General features: G+C 41.8%; 1 protein-coding gene across 12 annotated transcripts in view; it reads left to right on the top strand.

Annotated features, from left to right (window-relative positions):
• The window catches only part of LOC309606953 (uncharacterized protein), a 431,574-nt gene that overhangs the window by 215,301 nt on the left and 197,397 nt on the right, over positions 1-18,876 (top strand). Inside the window, exon 5 of one of the 12 annotated variants that reach the window (XR_014232139.1) lies at positions 1-18,876. This exon is cut by the window's left edge and continues 9,928 nt beyond it. The exons of the other annotated variants lie outside the window; for them this stretch is intronic. The gene's annotated coding sequence lies outside the window, so the exon portion shown is untranslated. 12 annotated transcript variants of the gene reach the window in all.

Here is an 18,876-nt window from a genome sequence, read left to right as displayed (position 1 = left end):
AGTCTGTGGTAATGTGTTATGATAGCCCAAGCTGACTTAGACAACCATCGTGGGCTAACGAAGTAAGGGGTAACCTTAGGCTCTGCCAGAGGGGAGGTGACAAAACAATAAGGGAAGAGGGCAGAGATACCCTAACTTCTCTCTCCTGCCTCTGATTTTCTTGTCGGTGTCATTCTCTAGCTGAACCCAGCTTGAAGCTAGCTGACCAAGGAGCCCCAGATGCAGCCTAAAAGGCTGTGCTGCAGAGATGCGCAAACAAGAACTCTGAGGGAATAGAGAGAGACTAACAATGTTTTAAGAACCTGGTTCTTAAAACAGATTAACTTGCCTATTTACTCCTGATGTTTAAAATTCACTCTGTATAGGAGACCCATCCTGGCCTCTGTCCCTCCTTCTGGCAATCTCCTTCCCTTCATTAGTAAACATTGCCATTGAAACAACCACCTAAGCAAGTCAGAGGATTTACAAAGATAACTTGTGCTACTTAATTTCAAAGCTCCAGCTCTTTGAACCTGTTTCTCATTGAAGGCAAGTTAGTTAATTTCAAATGTGCTCTGTGAATATAAACAGACCACCCAAATGTTTACTTGTTTTAAGCCATCCTCCTAGTAGGTGAAAAGACTCCATTTGCTTTGAGAGAAAGAAGGGGTGGGCATTCATCCATATAAGTTGTCTAAATGAAGGGCCAATTGCATATTAAAACAACATTAATTATTCATTTAGCAGAGGAGAAAAATTTACCTAACATGGAAAACCCCTAGGGTGACATTCTTTTCTACAAACTTGCTTCTAAGCCAAATAATATCCCAAATACCCCTCTTATTCAACCTCTCTTTCTGGAAATGAGAAAAAGGCTGTGGAAAGAAAAACAACTCAATGCTTTATAGTCACACCATGTCTTCAAGGTTGGGATATGCAAGTTCTCTTGCACCAGAAGGTCAGATCCAGAATTCCAGAGCTGAAGAACTCTGCATGGAAAAATCCCTGGCCTCTGCCTCTCTAATGAAGATCAAACTTTGGAAAAAGTCAGTGGGGTCTGTTCCAGGCCTGGGATTTCATGGCCTGGCAGAAGAGGACCCCCTGAGGAGATGGCTAACACCTGGCTGAGTTTCCAAGGCCCCTTCCTCTCTCTCTGCTCCCCAGGGACTTTCTGGAAGCAGAACAATCACTGTCCAAATTCTACTCACAGTCAACCAACAAGAGAAAAGTCTACTGTTCTTCCAACTGGAATGCTTTAGATTTTCAACAGCAGACTGAAGGCATATCCCTGGGACTGGAGGAAGAAGAATATCCAAAGAACACATTTTTATTTGCTAGAAAACAAGCACTTTGTTCACTTAATCATAACAAAGTCAGGAATCTGGATCTTTCCTACTCTATTGGTCTGAAAAAAATTGGGCTTGTCTTCCCCTTCAAAATATTATGGGATCATAGCAATGGCCTTCCAGAATTTTTGCTGTTGTTTCGGTTCTAATAAATTGAAAAGTTCGATAGGTAGCCTATCTTGGGAAGTCCTGCATATGAACCTGATATTGCTGAGGGCACAGCATTGTTAAAATTTTCAGAGTAGCAGCTATCTATCTGGAGTCACCAAAGGAGCCTTGGGGAGGCCCACTGACCTACAGACATCTTCCCCGTTACTTGCTTGAATGGTCTGAAATTCAGCCTTCAGAGGTTTATTTCTTTGGATGTTTCAACTGTCTTGCTTTCTATGAGACCCATATTCAAACAGACGGTACAAGAAAGGATGTTTTTGGAACTGTTGGGATCCCTGACAGTTTTGGGAAAGGTGGTACAGAGGAGTAGGGTATTCTGATGGTTTGAAAAGAGGGCGTTGAGAAGATGCTAAACATACTTGCACCCACTTCATAACTTTTCTGAAGGTTTATCAGCACTTTACACATTTCTTTTGAAAAGAGAAAGGCTTAAGGTTCAGAACATCCCACTTATCAGCTATGTGGCCTTTGGCGAATCTCTTAAACTTTCTAAGCCTCAGTTTCACCATCAGTAAAATAGGACAGTAAAACTTACACTTTATCAAAGCTTTGTGAGGTTGATGTGAGATAATTTATATAAAGTTACTACCATGGTGCTTAGAATATAGTAGGTGTTCAGTGTGTGAAATATGATGATGATGATGATGATGATAATTCCATCTGCTCTCTACAAACACATAAATAAGGAAGGACATTTAAATGTGTACAGAGTAAAAAAAAAAAATAAGGAAGGAGCAGATGGTTGGAACATTTCAATGGCAGCTGGCTCGCTGTTTCACTCTTGCGCTACTCGTGTCCCTTGCTGGGAAAAGGGAGGCTTTATAAAGAAACTGCCGTTGCTTTCTGTAGAGCTGATTGACTCAGAGGAGAGAGAGAAACACAGGGGAAACCATAAATAGATGCAGCTGTCTGATGCCTCAGGTCCGTCCCTGGGAGAATATTTATTTAGCTCCAAGGAAACAGTTTTATTTGGCAGATTATGGTTTTACAATTTCTTGCATCTGAATGTTAACATTTCCTCTCTCCAACTAACTCCTTTATAACTTGAATAATGTGGCCTTTAACATTTTCTGTGGCTACTAGCCTGCCTGAAATTTAACTAGCCTGATGTAAGCCCAATCTCACATTGTATCGCCTTATGTAGGGATAATAGTCCAGGAAGGTACTGGGAAACAACAAAACAAAAAGTAGCGGATAAAAGGTCAAATTGAGGCATGCAGGATTTAGTTTGATGATAATCCTAATTTGCCCCGCAACAGGGTTTGCAATGGAAGGAAAATGGTGTAGGTAAGGTTTAGTCCTTATGAAGAGGGCTCGAAAGCCATTCCACTATTTTTATGTGATTAAAAATCATTTCAAGGGCATATTTTCTTTGTATGTTGACCTGATGGCTTGATTTTTCTGGACGCCTGTCTAGCACCTTAAAAAAGAGAGAGCAAGGAGAGAGGAGCAGTGCGGATAGACGTGAGCTCTGTTGTTCACCCAGCTGTCAACTCTGCACTTACCCATGGGGCAGTGCGGCTCCTTGAATTTCCTGCCATTTTCACTTAGTCAAGTTCCAGTTGTAGGAACAACGCCCTTCTTTTAAACTCAAACAGCACTTCGTCAAATGGGCCCTAATACAACACTCTGGAGCTGCTGTGTCTCAAAGACTGTCTGAGAAGGGCTCTAGAGTTTTCAGATCCAGTATGTGAGACTGGACCACGGGCAGCCTCATGTCCATCTCTTCATATCCATCCACCTGTGAATTTTAAGGCCCACCTTACAGGCTCCTCCCCACTCAAATCCAAATGAAGATACTCTTGGCTCCTTATATTCATTAAACAGAAATGTTGGAGATCCCCCTAGGCTCACCTAAGATTCCGACGTCCATGGATCTCCAGGGCTGCTAATTACCAACCACATCCATATTCCCCTGGGAATGGAGATTCCATACATACTCTACATACAAAGGTCAGAACTTTCCAGATAACCACCATCACTTGGCCAGATACTATTAACGTTAATGCCACTCGCCATCCCTCATCCTGATCCTAGTAATAAAGGTACAAAACTTTACATAGTTTACATATATACTTGATAAAGTATATACCAGGTATCTTCTTAGAAGAGGTTTGACGTTGCTTACAAACAGGGAGACTACTTTACTCCTATCACCCACAAATCATTATTAATAGCACCTCCTTTACCCTTAAAAGTGTCACAATTTCAGTGATAATATGTGTGCTCACCATGTTTTTAGAAGAGTCACCGTCACGGAGAGTACTTGAGAAACCATATTATTCCCCCATATTCATTTAGGCAAAGGTTATGTTCCTGTAACAAAGGGGACCCCCCCACCCCAGCCAAATACTGTGGTTTAAAGAATACAGAGCTTATTTTCTTTCTCACCTAACAGTTCTGACATGAGTTGTCCAGGTTGGCAGGATCTTTTCTCCACAGGGTCGTCCAGGAACCAAAAAGTTCCTTCCATATGGTTGTGCCGCCATCTCACAGGCGGTCAAATTTGTCTACATATTTGAATCAAGATTGTAGCTGGGCTCCAACTCATAGGAAGCAGAAGAGGGAGAATGAAGGAGAGCATGCCCAAAGGCTGAGAGCCCAGAACCAAAGGCAGCACATACCATTTCTGCTCCCATTTCTCTTGGCAAGAACCTAGTTACATGCCATGCCTAGTGTTTTATCCTTAGTTCCTTTGAAAGCAAAGCCTGGAGCAAAAGCTGTTGTATTATTTTATCAGGGAGTGCAATGCGGAGAAGCAGGAGTGAGGAAGACAATGGAACGCGGTAAGGAAGGAGTGAAAGCAAATGGGAGGGGGCATTACTGAGTTCGCTAATGCTTGGTATCAAGTTCTTGTGGGATTATGTTTTGGGAGGCCATGCACAGTGGTGGAGAAGAATTTATTCACTGGTTTCTATTTCCTATTGGAAAGGTTCAGAGGCATTAAACCCCCTTAAGTTTTAAGTTGAGCATCTTTTCTTCCTTCCTTTTTTCCTTCCATCCATCCATCCATTTAACACAGTTCTACGATGTACCATTCTATGAGTTTGGACCAACGAATACAGTTGTGTAACCACCACTATAAAGATAATAGTACATTATCTCAAAAAGTTCCTTTTCATCCATTTGTAGCCATCCCCTCCTCTCACTTCAGCCCCCGTCAACCACTGGTCTTTGTTCTGTCACTGTGTTTTGCCTTTTGCAGGATGTCATATAAATGTAATTACACTGTATGTAGCCTTTTAATTCTGGCTTCTTTCACTTAACATAATGTGTTAGGTCTTTTTTCATTTTCAGTCTATCGTTTGCATTGCAGCTGGTGTTTTGGTGTTATATATTTTTTTAAAATTGAAGTATAGTTGATTTACAATGTTGTGTTAGTTTCAGGTGTACAGTTAAGTGATTCAGATATGTATACAGATATATGTATATACATATATATTCTTTTTAAAATTAATTAATTAATTTTTATTTATTTATTTTTGGCTGCATTGGGTCTTCGTTGCTGTGCGTGGACTTTCTCTAGTTGTGGCGAGCGGGGGCTGCTCTTTGTTGCGGTGCGCGGGCTTCTCGTTGTGGTGGCTTGTCTTTGCTGCGGAGCACGGGCTCTAGGCATGTGGGCTTCAGTAGTTGTGGCACACAGGCTCAGTAGTTGTGGCACACGGGCTTAGTTGCTCCACGGCATGTAGGATCTTCCCAGACCAGGGCTCGAACCCGTGTCCCCTGAATTGGCAGGCGGATTCTTAACCACTGTGCCACCAGGGAAGTCCTACATATATATATTCTAAAAACTAAAAACAAGAAACTTGTATATAAATGTGTATTAGTCATAATAGCCAAAAAATTAAAACAACCTAAATGTCCATCAACAGATGAATGGATAAGTGTTGTGTATCAATACAGTGGACTATTATTCAGGAATAAAAGGGAAAGAGGTACTGATACATGCAACAATGTGAGTGAAGCTTGAAAATATGCTAACCTAAAGATGCCAATGACAAAAAGCCATATACTGTTTGACTCGATTTATATGAAACGTCCAGAATAGACAAATCTGTAGAAACACAAAGTTGATTCCCTAAGCATGGGAGAGTGGAGATTTGGTGGGGGATGACAGCTAAAGGGTGCCAGTGTTTTGGGGGGGAGCATACTGAAATGTTCTAAAAGTGGTTGTAGTGATGGATACACAACTCCGTGAATATAATACAACTGTTAAATTGTATACTTTACAAAAAAACGTAAAAAAACCCATAATATGTTTGATGTTCACCCATGTTGTTTCCTGTATCAACTTTTTTATTGTTGAGTAGTATTCCATAGTCCAAATGTAGCACAGTTTGATGATCCATTCATCAGTCAAAAGGCAAACGGCTTGCCTCCAGTTTTGGATCCTTATGAATAAAGATGCTATAAAATATTCACATACATGTTTTTGTATGAACAGGTCTTCATTTCTCTTGTAAACGCCACAACAATCTTTTGAGTTAGACATTAATGTTCCTATGATACAGGTGAAAAAACTGGGTTAAGTAAAAACTAAGTTTAAGTAATTGACCCAGTGTCATGCAGCTATTTGAGTGGTGAAAACATGGATTTGAACCCAGGTGTCTCAAGCTCATGGTCTTTGAGAAAAAGACACATAAACAAACAATTACATTACATATAAGCAAACACATGTACAATAAGTTATATAATAGAAAAATAAGTGCCAATAAAATATAATGGAACCTGAGAAAAGTGTGCGTAACCCTTTACCCTAGGTGATCATACAGCTCTCCAGGTTGAGCCTAAAATTCTGGTCTGAAAGCATGAGCTGGTGTTCTCTAAGCAGGCAGATGGTGGAAGGGTTAGAATGTTAAGTGTTACGGGGACAAGGACTTTGGTCAGTTTTGTTATCTGCTGCCTCCCAAGAATCTGGAACTGTAGCTTGCATATAGAAGGCACTCAATAAGTACTTCTTGAACGAATGAATGAATGAATGAATGAATTTCAGGCAAAGGTTCATAGCATGTAAGGGCAGGGCACCTGGTTTACACTGACTCCCCTTGTCTAGTACATGGTCTCCCCTTCAGGTGTGAGAGACATTTTCCAGCTGCTTCTCATGGAGCCTTTTGCAGACATCTTGACATGGTTTTTAAACTTCCAGCTGTCCAGTGGCCACACCCTGTCCCCTGAGCCCTGGGAGTCAAGAGTCTTTATCTCTAACAAGGCCCTTTCAACAAGCCAGATTTTGACCTCTGTGAGCTGCCCCAGGGTGCAAACAAAACAGAGATGGGAAACTCAGGAGGCAGGTTATCTGCCAGTTTCTGTTTCTTGTCTCTAAGGCACCAGCTCAGGTTTTAGCCAAAGAAGGCTAAAGCCCATGGAGTGGCAGGTCCCAGGGGAGAGAGAAGAGAAAGACGTGCTATTATTCCAGAAGTTGGCAAAAGGCATGGGGCAGGGAGGTGGTCAGGCGGCTGCACCGGGTGTCAGAAAGGCAGGTGGAGAGGCTGCTGTCCTTCTTTCCTTACTACAAAAGTGCTACCTGCTATTATAGAAAAATTTTAAACCATTAAAAATCAAAAGAAGAGCCTAAAATGATCCCCGTCCCAACACTGAAAGTCGCAGTTAACATATCAGCAAAGATATTTGTTTCCTAGGGGCGTATGTGGGCACGCAAGCGCACGCAATGGAATAATACCTGTAAACTGCATTCTCACATAATGGAATATCAGGAACATTTTGTACCATCATCAATTGTCAACCAATTGATTTTAAATAGCTGCATTTTCTTCAGAAATTGATTTAACCAATTATCAGGATACACTTTCATGATTGTTTTCAGAAAAAGAATGTCACGTGGTGCTTAAGAGAACGGGCTTTAGTGTGGGTTACGGATTTCAGTCCCATTCTTTGGCACTTCCTGGCTTGCATAACCTTGGGCACGGGACTTAATTACGTTACGTAATCAATAAAATGAGGATGCTAATAGTACCTGCTTCACAGGTCTCTCTCACGGAGCCCATGAGATGATACACATGAAATACTTGGCATCGTACCCACCACCTAGGAAACCCTCCATATATTCAATGCACAGCTGTAATTATGAGAATAAAAAATAAACAACATAGAAAAATATAAAATTTAAAAAATCACCTGCAAGCCTACCACCTAGAGATAATCGATATTATCTGTGTCTTATTACGCTTGAGCTCCTGTAAACAATACTTGGCAGGCATCCGTCCCTGCCAAGTACTATTGCCCTGTAGTCTATATCATCTTTTTTTAATGACGGCAGCACATTTCACTGATATGAATATGCCAGGATATATTATTTTTTGTTCTTTTAAAGATTTTTAAAATAAATTTACTTATTTATTTTTGGCTGCGTTGGGTCTTCATTGCTGCACGCGGGCTTTCTCTAGTTGCGGTGAGCGGGGTCTACTCTTCATTTCAGTACGCAGGCTTCTCACTTCAGTGGCTTCTCTTGTTGTGGAGCACAGGCTCTAGGCGCGCGGGCTTCAGTAGTGAGTGGCACGTGGGCTCAGTAGCTGTGGCTCATGGGCTCTAGAGCGCAGGCTCAGTAGTTGTGGCGCACGGGCTTAGTTGCTCCGCCGCATGTGGGATCTTCCTGGACCAGGGCTCGAACCCATGTGCCCTGCAATGGCAGGCGGATTCTTAACCACTGCGCCACCAGGGAAGCCCCCAGGATACATTCTTGACACAGAAGAAAATAAACCCCAGTGGAACACAAGCCCTGGGTTATGAGTCTGGCCAGATCTTCACAGTGCACATTTCCTAATGCAGGCTAAGAATAATCTCGCCACAAGCTCAACTCTGCAGAGTCAGGAAGCATCTGAGAACTGTGTCCCCATTTCCTAATCGGAGCTGACCTTGATTGTTCCAGGACAATACCCTTCACCTGCATACTCTATTTGGCACTCAGACGAATAAAAATGGGAAACAAAGTCCCCTGGTCGCTCCTGCTGACTCAGCAAGCAGGGGCCCCCAGGGGGGTTCGGGGCAGTTTGGCCGAGCAGGCTCTCAGGCTCCCCTGAGATTCACAGCCTCCTGGGGGCCAGATGGGGGGCTGGCTTGTTTACACTGCATCCAGACCAAACAGCTGGGGAAATTGTAACCCCTTTTGTTTTCCCCTGATGCCTTAAAAAGAAATCTGATTTTATCACACAAAGATGTTTCTTTTTCTCATTCTTTGTTTCTTTCTCTCCTTTCTTTTTTCCCTACTACTTTTTTCTTCCTCTCCTTCCCCTCTTCTTTCTTTCTTCCCTGCTCCCCCCACTTCCCTCTTTCTCTTTCTTGCTTTTTCCTTCTTTCTAAGTTCCATAACGAAGTACTTTTGGGGGAAAGTTTAAAAAGAAATAAATCTTTTATTTTCAGAGCCAGAGGAATTTTTTTTTTTTTTTTGGCCAGAGATTTATTTGCAGCTGAAAGAACTGGGGAAATATACAGGCCAAAAGCCTCTTTCTTATTCAGGCCAAATGTCCATGGAAAGTACTGAAAGGACTGAACTTCATGGTGACCTTAGCAAATACATTTTTGGAAAAAGCAGATTGGAGTATGGTTTCTACCCATGCCCATGCCTCTCTGGTCCTCTTTCCCAGCCCCACCCAACGGAGAGTCCCCTCCTGCAATCAAAGGACACGAAGTGGCACTGAAGACAGGGGTGGCTAACGCCAGCTATATGTCATCTGGAATCTGACAACTGTCAGTTCTACAGTCTCTTAGGAGTCATTGATCAATATACTGCATGAGATAAAGACCCATAGCCTGCAACTGCAGCCCTCATATTTCCATCCCTGTTTATTTACTAAGAAGGCAATATGGAGTGGTAGTTAAAAGCACCAATCCCAACTCTGCTATTTACATACTACGTATCTTCAAGAATAGGACAGCTTCTCCAAGATTCCATTTCCCCGTCTCTGAGAAGAAGAATAACCATGGCACCCATCCAACGAGGCTGTGTGTTCAAATGCTTAGCCCAGCACCTTACTCAAGTAATCTACAGCCACTGGTAGTGAGTATGGATAATTCAGTTAGCTGGGAACTCAACTCATCAAATTATCATCTAGCCCATGCTTTCCAGGACGAAAAACACACATCTGTTTATCAAATGCTCTTGCTGGAATCGAAGTGCGTGATACCTGGAGTACTTTACTGATCGATCAAAAACAAACAATTGAAAGAGGAAAAAAGTTAGGTCAGTGTGACTTGAACTTCTGCAGGCTCTCAGCCATTGTTGGCTGAGCTGTCTTTCCTGGATGTGTTCATACAGGGTGTGTTTAATGATCGGGTTCTGAATGCTACATCCATTGCCTTCTAGTTTTTTGAATCCACATTTTTCTCATTTTTGAAAACTGGAATAACATATTCCTGTCTCCAATTCCCTGGCCTGGCTCCCGGTTTCTGATTTCTCTAAGATTGCTGACAGTGGTTTGGTAATCACATTTGCAAGTCCTTTCTATATTCTAGAATTTAATCCAACTTGAACTCACTAGTGTCTGGTTCCCCTTTTATTATCTCTTGTGCTATCTTGGTCTTCGCTTTTTCCTTAAAATCATGTTATATATATATATTATGTTTTATATATAGTATATATTTATATATATTATATATATTTATATATATTTTAATATATATAATGAAATACATATGAAGTAATATAAATATATATATGTAACGCATGTTTATGGCTGAAAGTTTTTATTTATTTTTTTTTTTTTAAACATCTTTATTGGAGTATAATTGCTTTGCAATGGTGTGTTTGTTTCTGCTGTATAACAAAGTGAATCAGCTATATGTGTACATATATCCCCATATCTCCTCCCTCTTGCATCTCCCTCCCACCCTCCTTATCCCACCCCTCTAGGTGGACACAAATCTCGGAGCTGATCTCCCTGTGCTATGCGGCTGCTTCCCACAAGCTATCTATATTACATTTGGTAGTGTATATCTGTCCATGCCACTCTCTAACTTTGTCCCAGCTTACCCTTCCCCCTCCCCATGTCCTCAAGTCCATTCTCTACATCTGCGTCTTTATTCCTGTCCTGCCCCTAGGTTCTTCAGAACCATTTTTGTCCTTCTTTCTCTAATTGCTTTAGGTGTAAGGTTAGGTTTATTTGAGATGTTTCTTGTTTCTTAAGGTAGGATTGTACTGCTATAAACTTCCCTCTTAGAACTGCTTTTGCTGCATCCCATAGGTTTTGGGTCGTCATGTTTTCATTGTCATTTGTTTCTAGGTATTTTTTGATTTCCTCTTTGATTTCTTCAGTGATCCCTTGGTTATTTAGTAGCATATTGTCTGGCCTCCATGTGTTTGTATTTTTTACAGATTTTTTTCCTGTAATTGATATCTAGTCTCATAGCATTGTGGTCGGAAACGATACTTGATACGATTTCAATTTTCTTAAATTTACCAAGGCTTGATTTGTGACCCAGGATATGATCTATCCTGGAGAATGTTCCATGAGAACTTGAGAAGAAAGTGTATTCTGTTGTTTTTGGAAGGAATGTCCTATAAATATCAATTAAGTCCATCGTGTTTAATGTATCATTTAAAGCTTGTGTTTCCTTATTTATTTTCATTTTGGATGATCTATCCATTGGTGAAAGTGGGGTGTTAAAGTCTCCTACTATGATTGTGTTACTGTCGATCTCCCCTTTTATGGCTGTTAGCACTTGCCTTATGTATTGAGGTGCTCCTATGTTGGGTGCATAAATATTTACAATTGTTATATCTTTTTCTTGGATGGATCCCTTGATCATTATGTAGTGCCCTTCTTTGTCTCTTGTAATAGTCTTTATTTTAAACTCTGTTTTGTCTGATATGAGAACTGCTACTCCAGCTTTCTTTTGATTTCCATTTGCATGGAATATCTTTTTCCATCCCCTCACTTTCAGTCTGTATGTGCCCCTAGGTCTGAAGTGGGTCTCTTGTAGACAGCATATATACGGGTCTTGTTTTTGTATCCATTCAGCCAGTCTATGTCTTCTGGTTGGAGCATTTAATCCATTTACATTTAAGGTAGTTATCAATATGTATGTTGTTATTACCATTTTCTTAATTGTTTTGGGTTTGTTATTGTAAGTCCTTTCCTTCTCTTGTGTTTCCTGCCTAGAGAAGTTCCTTTAGCATTTGTTGTAAAGCTGGTTTGGTGGTGCTGAATTCTCTTAGCTTTTGCTTGTCTGTAAAGGTTTAAATTTCTCTGTTGAATCTGAATGAGATCCTTGCTGGGTAGAGTATTCTTGGTTGTAGGTTTTTCCCTTTCATCACTTTAAATATGTCCTGCCACTCCCTTCTGGCTTGCAGAGTTTCTGCTGAAAGATAAGCTGTTAAACTTATGGGGATTCCCTTGTATGTTATTTGTTGTTTTTCCCTTGCTGCTTTTAATATTTTTTCTTTGTATTTAATTTTTGATAGTTTGATTAATATGTGTCTTGGCATGTTTCTCCTTGGATTTATCCTGTATGGGACTCTGTGTGCTTCCTGGACTTGACTGACTATTTCCTTTCCCATATTAGGGAAGTTTTCAACTATAATCTCTTCAAATATTTTCTCAGTCCCTTTCTTTTTCTCTTCTTCTTCTGGGACCCCTATAATTCGAATGTTGGTGCGTTTAATGTGGTCCCAGAGGTCTCTGAGACTGTCCTCAATACTTTCTTTTTTTTTTTTTTTTGGGCCTTGAGACCATTGGTTATTTTTTTTAATTATTTATTTATTTATTTATTTATGGCTGTGTTGGGTCTTCGTTTCTGTGCGAGGGCTTTCTCTAGTTGTGGCAAGTGGGGGCCACTCTTCATCGCGGTGCGCGGGTCTCTCATTATTGTGGCCTCTCTTGTTGCGGAGCACAGGCTCCAGACGCGCAGGCTCAGTAGTTGTGGCTCACGGGCCTAGTTGCTCTGCGGCATGAGGATCTTCCCAGACCAGGGCTCGAACCCGTGTCCCCTGCATTGGCAGGCAGATTCTCAACCACTGCGCCACCAGGGAAGCCCCTGTCCTCAATTCTTTTCATTCTTTTTTCTTTATTCCTCTCTGCGGTAGTTATTTTCACTATTTTATCTTCCAGGTCATTTATCCGTTCTTCTGCCTCAGTTATTCTGCTATTGATTCCTTCTAGAGAATTTTGAATTTCATTTATTGTGTTGTTCATCATTGTTTGTTTGCTCTTTAGTTCTTCTAGGTCCTTGTTAAACGTTTCTTGTATTTTCTCCATTCTATTTCCAAGATTTTGGATCATCTTTACTATCATTACTCTGAATTCTTTTTCAGGTAGACTGCCTATTTCCTCTTCATTTGTTTGGTCTGGTGGGTTTTTACCTTGTTCCTTCATCTGCTGTGTGTTTCTCTGTCTTCTCATTTTGCTTAACTTACTGTGTTTGGGGTCTCCTTCTTGCAGGCTGCAGGTTCGTAGTTCCCGTTGTTTTTGGTGTCTGCCCCCAGTGGCTAAGGTTGGTTCAGTGGGTTGTGTAGGCTTCCTGGGGGAGGGGACTGGTTCCTGTGTTCTGGAGGATGAGGCTCGATCTTGTCTTTCTGGTGGGCAGGACCACGTCTGGTGATGTGTTTTGGGGTGTCTGTGACCTTATTATGATTTTAGGCAGCCTCTCTGCTAATGGGTGGGGTTGTTTTCCTGTCTTGCTACTTGTTTGGCATAGGGTGTCCAGCACTGTAGCTTGCTGGTCGCTGAGTGGAGCTGGGTCTTAGCGTTGAGATGGAGATCTCTGGGAGAGTTTTCGCCGTTTGATATTACCTGGACCCGTTTGATATTATTGGACCCTGGTGGACCAATATCATGAACTCGGCTCTCCCACCTCAGAGGCACAGGCCTGACACCCGGCTGGAGCACCAAGACCCTGTCTGCCACATGGCTAGGATGAAAAGGGAGAAAAATAAAAAATAAAGTAAAATAAAGTAATTAAAGTAAAAAATAAAAAAACTATTATTAAAAATAAAAAAGTAATAATAAATTTTAAAAAAGAAAGAAAGAAAAAAGACAGCAACCAAACCAATAATCAAATCCACCAATGATAATAAGCGCTAAAAACTACACTAAAAAAAAAAAAAAGGACAGACAGAACCCTAGGACAAATGGTAAAAGCAAAGAAGGCACAGCATGGCGGTAAAGGTTATCCCTTAGGGTCTGCTGGTACTCATGATCAGGCGACCCTTTCTGGAACCGCTGATTGAGAAAATGTAGCAGGTCCTTGTTCAGGTTTCCTCCTGATGAATGATAGTCAAAGAAGATAGGCTTTGAATCCAAAAAGTAAGTGAAAGTTTTTAAAATATGGTTAAGCAAAATGATGAGGCCAGAAATCATTGGTAATCCTAGCACAAAGAGATAATAATGGCACTTTCTGATTTGCTGTAACACCTTTCCAGTATTTTGCTGTGTGGAAACAGATACACAATCTGTTGGATAAACAAAGCATGAAGATGTCTCCATATAATTCTTTTTCTACATCTTTATATTTAATGTTAGCATAGGCTTCAGTGTAGGAATGTGAGATCCTTCTTACTGAGTTCAGCCCCTTTGTTTGAGCACTTTGGCTTTTCAGCTGTTTGCTGCGTTATCAAGGTTACAGTCACGACACTGGTAAATGGAGCATGTGCTCAGTAAACAGCCTCTGATATCCTTAAGCAGGGAGGCTCCAGAGGCACGAGAACACAGACTTCAGAGTTAGAGGTGCCGTGTACTGATGTTTCTCATCCTTCTCCTATATGGCTGACCTCAGGCAAATCACCCCATTCCTCAGGGACTCAGACTCCATTCTGAGAACTCTCTCCTGCTAAAGGGCGTGACAGACAGTGGCTCCCACAATGGGTTCTTGTGAAGGTTAAGTGGGACCCTGAATATAATGCTTACAGCACAGTGCTTGGTTCTTAAGGAATATCTGAAAAATGGTAGCTGCTGCTGTTACTATTATTTATGTCGTAAGATCCTGTATGGTTCAAGGTCTATGTACTTTCAAAGTAAAGACATTTGTTAGAAGTCAATGACTCCCTTAATTCTGGAATTTACATTTTGAACTCAATGCAGTGAATGGAATCCAACAGCCTACCATAAATAGCATCAGCATGAGGACTCACATGGAGACACTCATTTCAGATGTATAACAGTTCTGCTGTGACAGGACATACATGATCCTAAAAATTATCACGCAATGCAAAGTAGCGCAAGGAATACCACAGGGCTCATGGGAAATGGGGCTACAGCAGAGGCTCTCAGTTACTCATAAAATCTCGAAATCTCATGTAATTTTGCCTCTCTCCCCAGGGAACACTTGGCAATGTCTACAAACATTTTTGTTTGTCACAACTGGGAGGGGGTGGGCAGGAGAGGAGGTGGTGCTACTGGAGTCTAGTAGGTGGCCAGGGTTGTTGCTAAATCCCCTCCCCTGCACAGGACAGCCCACATGGCACAAAATGATCCAGCCCCAAATGCCAATAGTAACAAGGTTGAGAAACCCTGGGTTAGAGGTACAACACTCAAAAACTTGTCAGCAATACATTAAAAAAAAAAAAAAAAGAATAGGAATCTAATAAAAACAGAAACACTGTTTTACCTATGTTAATTGGTGAAAAAATGCATAAATAACTGCAATAAATATACATTTTGCCTTGAAAAAGACCTGTCGTTGCCTGTGGAAATGGGTGTTGGAAGGGTCTCAGCTTGTGGGCAATTATGAAGTGGTGGAAGCAGGGTTATCTAAAACTGGATGGAAAGCTCTAGTACCAGATGTGGATGGTGTGGAGTGAACCAAGTTAGCTGGTGGATGTCTGAGGGTGTGTGTGTGTGTGTGTGTGTGTGTGTGTGTGTGTGTGTGTGTGTGTGTGTATTTTGTGTATTCCCACACAGCCCAGTTCAGCTCGGGACAGTTTTCTATGCTCGTCAAGTGTTTTTTTGGGGACGAAATCTTGCATAAGCTAACATGAAATTTGACTATATCCAAATTATTCCCTAATATATCAATGGCACTGGAACAAATCCATGGGTTCAAAACATGTCTTAGAGCAGAACTGACTGTCCATATTTACATATTTACTGAATTGACTAAAACTATACTTCACAGCAACAATGATTCTCGAAAGTGCGATAGACTGCATTATCAAAGAGACCTTCAACCAACAGAAATTATCAGACAGAAATGTTCCAGAGAAGCCCTGTTTAAATAAAACCCTTTCACATGCCATTGTATATAGCACAAGACTTTTCCATGACCTGGCAAGTGGCCTATACTATTTATAACAGTCTATTTAAAATTCTGTATAATGCTGAAATATTTAAGGATGAAATTATATGATATGAGGAATTTGCTTCAAAATAATCCCAGATGGGGACAGTGAGTATTGGGACTAAGAGGAAACAGGAACGGTCACGTGTTCATAAATGAAATTAGAAGATGGGAACATGGGGCTTGGTTATAATCTCTCTACTTTTGTGTGATAAAAAGAAAGAGTTAATTATGTCTAAGCAGTGCATTTGCAAGCAGGTTCATATAAATACTGTTTTTAAATGGTGATTTTTAAATGGCTGTTTTTGAACATAGGGTTCCTGTGTAGCTATTGCAGTGAAATATCACATTAAAAAGACAGGCTGTACTGCAGGTATTTAAAGCATGCTTTCTTTCTGCAGTTTCCAAAGGACTGGGTCTTATAAGTAGAGTATGATGATTAGTAAAATCAGGTGTCAAAAGGAGAAAATTAACACTCAAGCCAAGGTCAGTGACCAGGGCCTGTCACTCGGAGGGGTTGTTTCACAAGCTGAGAATATCATAAGCCCTCACAGTAGAGGTGAGACTGCCAGCCAGGGCCCTGGGCAGATTTGCTCCGTGGGAAGAGTGACTGAGAAGCATATCGTGGTGGTTAAGTGCATGGGTGGGCCTTAGAGTCTGATCTCACTGGGGAGGCTTGATTCCACCAAGTGACCTTGGGCAAGTTAACCTAATCACTCTGAAAAATTTTGTTGCCCTTCAAGTTTGTGAAAACTGGATTCTCTATGTAAAGGGAAAAAAAAGAGTAAGATTTAAAGAAACAACATAATAAAGGCACATCAATAGATTTGCCGAAGCCCCTGAGCAACTCTGTGTTACTCTTTGGAGCATCGGATGAAACCTAGAAATACTCTCCCCTGAAAAACGCACACATGAATTCACAAAAACATTTGCATCAATGTCTGGAGAGTCACAGACCTCTTAACATCCATCCAGGGCACTGGGTTAAGAATCTGGATTACAGCTGCATCCACCTTCAGTCTAGAAGCCGAGGGGCGGAGACAGGTTAAACATGTCCCTGTCACCGCAGCTGCCCCTCCTGACCTATTTCTCCTATCTGAACTGTTTCCTCCAATCTCCAAATTCTACCCCATTCTTCCCAGTCTGTCAATTTCAGGAAGCCCTTCTCAGCCAGTGCTATCTGCAGAAATTTCTCCTCTGACCTCACAGTAAGTAACTTATCAGTGCTGCTATTTTGGTCCTTAATTGTACACTCTAAGGATGCTTGCCTGAGGATACCTGTATCTGTGTATGTGCGTGTTGCCTGTATAACTAGATTGTGAGCAACACCATTTATCACACTTCCTGGTGGATCCTCCCAGAACCAACCATGTGGAAAACTAACAAACAGATATGTGGTCTGAAATGAAATATTTGTCGAATGAATGCCTCAATCCATCTTTTACCCCTTTCCTTACTCCTTTCCCTAATACTTTGAGTTTAGTTCTCTCTGCTCCTTCTGTCTGGAGCCCCTTTTCCCCAGGACTCCCTAGCAAACTCCCATTTATGTTTTGAATCTCAGCCCAGAACCTGCAGAGAAGTCCTCTGTCCCCCACTTTCTATCTCTTTTGCCGCCCTCCTCCTCCCCAACTTCATGGGATAGTCTCTGCAAAGACCTCTGCCGTGTATCTACATGCAGCGCACCATATGGCAGTGATTCCCCATGGGTGGTCTACCCACTGCAGAGGATATGTGAGGCGCACTGGGTATGTGGTACACGGAGGAACAGGTTCACTTGTTCATGCATTTATTTTAATGTGCATTTGTAACAATGTAATTAATATATCAGACCTATGATTTCACAATGTATTGATTAGGATGAGGCTAAGCGAAAAAGAGAGACAGAAAGTCAGTTTAAAGAAAAGTAGTGAGTGAGATAAGAATAGTGAGTCCCCTTGCTATGGTTTTAGAGCAAAATCTGTGAAGGTGGGGTGCGTTCATTCAGTCAGTATTTTTGAGCACAAGACTGACATTTGGAAAAGGCAGGTGTTTTGTAACATGGGCATCTGCCTTCCTAGGAGGCAGGGACAGGACCTAACTCAGCTCCACACCCCCCAGAGTTGAGGCTCAGGCATGGTTTGCTGAATCAAATCATGCAGAACTGCATTAAAAAATTCTGTCACAGAATCAGCTTTGCCTCCTTAAAACACTATTTTTTCTGCTCCCTGGAACAGAGGGAAAGCAGGAAGAGGGGAAGGAAGATCACAACTCCTCTTCCCCCACCACATCCCCAAGTGATACAAATATACCGTGTTACAGGAGCCTATCCCAATCTAAGCCCACCGGATGGCTTTTTTTGTTGCTTCTGTCATCTTCCCGGCTGCTCTAGTCAGCATAAAAGCTTGCTTAGGCATGTGCAAAGAGCGGTCACTGCCCTTAGCGCAATGAACCAAGGGCTCTCAGAGCCTCCTCACCGTGAGGGGTGGTCTTACCCACCCAGGCATTTGCTAACTCCAAGGAACAAGGAGCTAGCTATGGGTTGGGGGCGGCGGGGGGGGCGGATTTACTGCAAGAGAGGAATAGCAAAACTCGAAAATTGCCCAGAGGGAAAACTGAGTCAACCAGCACCTACCGGAAAAGACTGGAGGGTGGGGATGGAGGGGGAGGTTGCAGAGGGCTCTCCCCCAGGAGGCAGCTGAAACCCCCCAGTTCTGAAGGTCTTTGTGTAAGAGGTGAGGGGCTGTGGTGGGCCCAGGGGGGTGTGGCTGGCTAGAGAACAAAGAAAGGAAAAGGGAAAGTCAAAGGTGCTTCCACTTTTCAAGGTGACTTAGTTGAACGAATCCAAGATTGAACTGGCTCTAATCACTAGTGATTCATTTTGAGAAAATCACAAAGGGGCTCTTTCCCCTCCTCCGCCCCCCCCAGTTTCCGCTTTAGGGATTTCCCAGGCTAAGAGGGCAGCCCAGCTTGAGTCACTGGGTTTAAGAAACCAAGAAATGATAACATGAAACAGATCGACTACCCTTCTAAGGACTGTTAACCCTGTGTTTACAAGAATTCTTTTAACAATAATTTACCTACAATCAAATTTGGATTCTTGTAAATCTGTTTACTATGAGACTCCTGATTTCTTTCTTTTTTTTTTTTTCTTTTGCACTATATCTTCCAACTTGGA

This window comes from Balaenoptera borealis, assembly GCF_965194805.1.
Source record: "Balaenoptera borealis genome assembly, chromosome: 12".
NCBI lineage: Eukaryota > Metazoa > Chordata > Mammalia > Artiodactyla > Balaenopteridae > Balaenoptera > Balaenoptera borealis.
Note: the sequence above shows the minus strand (reverse complement) of the source record. Positions and strands in the feature narration are given on the sequence as shown.